We start from the raw sequence: 4066 nt of genomic DNA on the forward strand, positions 1-4066 counted from the left end.
ATATAGGTGTCTATTTCTAGTGAGGTTTCAAAAACTGGTACCGATACCAAATTCAATATTTTTCTCTTTCACTCTGGAAATATGAAGAGAGTGGGGTGATTTAATAAAGGTATTCAAGTACTTCAAGGGCTTTAACAAGGGTGATGCATACAAGGTCATCATATTAAGACAGTAGGGCACGACCCTTAGTAATGGTTTTAAACTGGACAAATCTAGGTTTAAGAAGGAAATAGGCAAGAATTGGTTTACCTACAGAGTGGTTAATGAATGGAATTGACTTGTTAACCATGTAGTTAGTGAGCGCTGAAGCAATTGATTGTTTTAAGGGAAGACATGGAACTGCCTAGTGTAGGCCTTATGGTTTCTTGCAGTCTCCTCTATTCTTATTTTCTTATGCTCTTTTCATTGTCTAGTTTGATAGTGAGCACCTCGTTTCAGCTTTCAGGATAGAAATTTCAAATAATTTGAATTCAAAAGAAAAAATATGACCTCTTATTTATTCATCTTTATTTACTCATTTAGATTATTTATGTTTATCTATCTATTCATCTATTAGTTCGATTATCTAGTCTTCTATACTGTTATTCATTTATTTATCCATTTGTGTATTTATTTCCTAAATGAATTATATATTTATATTTATCTACACAAGCACAGGTAGGACTAGTTAATGCTATCACGCGAACACACACACACGAACACACGAACACACACATACACATACACGCGCTCACACACACACACACACACACACACACACGCGCACACATACACACACACGCACACACACACACACACACATACACACGCGCGCGTACACACACACACACACACACACACACGAACACACGGACACACACACATACACACACATACACACACACACACACACACACACACACACACACACACACACACACACACACACACACACACACACACACACACACACACACACACACACACACACACACACACACACACACGCAAGTCTCCTTACCTGAAGATCGGTTGGTTTCCCCAAAGTCACGACGCGGAGTGCAACAGGGCGTGGGAGAGGGGCAGCTCCCGTGAAGACTTAAGCACGCAAAGGTCTTAGTACACCTTTCTCCTCTTCCCTCCCTCTTTCAGTAGTTGTTCCGCTGTAGAGCCATCCAAGAAACGTCTCGACGTTTACTTAGTTACAGTACCTCAGACTAGAATTATTTACCTCTAGATAGGTAAAAAAAAAGTTTTATATACATATATATATGAACATTTTTAGAAGTTCTGCCAAGAGATTCGAACCCTGACCTGTGCGTGCATAATCACGAAGTCAGGTCAGGGTTCGAATCCCTTGCCAGAGCTTCTAAAAAATTTCACTTTGTCTTAAACATACACACACACACACACACACACACACACACACACACACACACACACACACACACACACACACACACACACACACACACACACACACACAATATATATATATATATATATATATATATATATATTTATATGTATGTATATATATATATGCATTAATACACATGCATATGTATGTATTCTATTATGATGGATTGGGTTACATTTGAGACATAGGATAAAGATTATTTAATTTTGGTTTAGAGTTGAATTATTTTCAAGAACCTACTACATCCCCCAGCCGCTGCACGCACGCACACACACACACACACACACACACACACACACACACACACACACACACACACACACACACACACACACACACACACACACACACACACACACACACACACACACACACACACACACACACACACACACACACACACACACACACACACACACACACACACACACACACACACACACACACACACACACACTGAAGGAGGAAATTATCCTCAAGCTACACGTCTAATAGAGGTAATCGAATGGGTCAAGGGATTTAACAAGGGTGATACAGGCAAGGTCATCATAGTAAGACAACAGGGCAGGACTCAGTTATGGATTTGAATTGGACAAAATTAGGTTTAAGAAGAAAATGGGCAAGAACTGGTTTACCAACAAAGTAGTTAACGAATTAACTAGACTTAGTAACTACGTAGTTGGGTTAGGTTAGGTTAAGTTAGGTTGTTTTGTTTTAAGAATTTAGATAACTTTATGGATGGGGATGTTAGGTGGTAGTGGGCATAGAACTACCTAATGTAAGCCTTATGGTCTCTGCCGACCACGTCATCGTTGGCACCACGTGAAGGGGGCAGAGCACGTGGTATGCCAGGAATCTACACGTCACGTGCACGTGCACTACGCACGTGCTCCCCCCTCGCAGCTGACTCGTGGGCGGAGGGAGTGGGTGGGGCTGGTGGAGGGGGTGAACGCAGGAGGAGTTACGTGGAGTTACGTGGGCAAACGAACAGTAGCAGACCTATTGGTCCTTACATGGCTATTCCGGTAATTAGCCTGTAATTAATGTTATCATTACCATCACAGTTACCATTATTACTACTATTACCATTATCATCACCTTTACTATAATTTTTCCTATTGTTATTATGAGGGGGAGGAGGAGGAGGAGGAAGAGGAGGAGTAGTAGGGGGAGTAGTAGGAGGAGGAAGAGGAGGAGGAGGAGGAGGAGGAGGAGGAGTAGGAGTAATAGTAGGAGGAGGAGGAGGAGGAGTATGAGTAGGGGTAGGAGGAGGAGGAAGAGGAGGAAGAGAGGGAAGACATGGAAGAGGAGGCGGGGAAAGAGAAGGACGGGTAAAGGCGTTATCACACTGGACTATTCTTCCCCCAACCTCCGATTAATCGGCGGTAGCGCCCTCCTCCAGCATTTTTTCCGCCGTCAAATCACTAGGGAAAACTATTTTGTTTCCTCAAAAACTTACGTAGAACGTCCTTTAATGTGCTGGAGGAAAATGCTTTACCTCCAGCATATAATCAGATTCCTTCCCGAAAGCTGTGGACTACAGAGCTGCTCCAACAATCGGGGGTAAAATAGCCCAGTGTCGTTGTTGTTGTTGGTTTTATGGACAGTCCTTCACCAGCGTTTCTGTCCTTATATATAACATGAAGCCGATGAAGAGGCATTGGAAGGGAGTGGAGGAAGGGGGAGGGTGTAGGGAGGAAGGGAGGTAGTGGAAGAGTGTGGAGGGGGAGGGGGAAGGGAATGGAGGAAGGGAAGGGAGTGGAGAAAGGGAAGGGATGAGGGGAAAGAGGGATCTGGGAGGGAGTAGAAGGGAGTGTGGAGGGGGGGAAAGGAAGGGAAGGGTGGAGGGGAAAGAGGAATATGGGAGTGAGTGGAAGAGATGGGTGGAGGGGGGGAAAGGAAGGAAAATGTGGAGGGGGGAAAGGAAGTAAGGGTGGAGGGGGGGAAAGGAGGGGAAGGGTGGAGGTGAGAGGTACCTGGGAGGGAACTAGTTGGGGGGGTAGGGGCTAAAAAGAGGAGAAAGGGTGTGACTGGCTTGATGGGGAAAGAGAGAAAGAGAAAGAGGGGGGGATTGAGTGAGTGTGCAAATTAGGAGAAAAGAGAAGGTAAGAAAGGGATGATGATAGAGGGAGGGGGGAGGATCTTTTTTTTTTGGGGGGGAGGGGAGGAGGGGAGTGAAGAATCACTCTCACGGGCTTTGAGCCCGTGGCCAGGTGGGAGGAATATTGGGCGAGGGATAAAAGTTAGGTCATCTCCTCCTCCTCCTCCTCCTCCTCCTCCTCCTCCTCCTCCTCCTCCTCCTCCTCCTCCTTCTCCTCCTCCTCCTCCTCCTCTTTCTTTTGTGGTGGTGATGAGACTTTACAAGAAAGGGATTTGGAACCAGGAGTGCATCCCAAAATGGGAGTCATTTTCGATTGGAGTAGGAAGGAGAGACACAGATAGTGGAGAGAAAGGAGAGAGATAAGAGAAGAGAGAGAAAGGAGAGAGAGGAGAAAGAAAGAGAAAGGAGAGAGGAGAGAGAGAGAGGAGAGAAAGAGGAGAGATATAGAAGAGACAAAGGAGGGAGAGAGAATGTTTGTTTGTTTATTTATACATTTATTTTCATATTATCATTATTTTATTATTGTTGTTGGTGAAGTTGTTTAATTTCAATAAATGACATTGTAG

The sequence above is a fragment of the Oratosquilla oratoria genome, chromosome 11, assembly GCF_046742065.1.
Source record: "Oratosquilla oratoria isolate Oo_2021 chromosome 11, ASM4674206v1, whole genome shotgun sequence".
NCBI classification, from domain to species: domain Eukaryota; kingdom Metazoa; phylum Arthropoda; class Malacostraca; order Stomatopoda; family Squillidae; genus Oratosquilla; species Oratosquilla oratoria.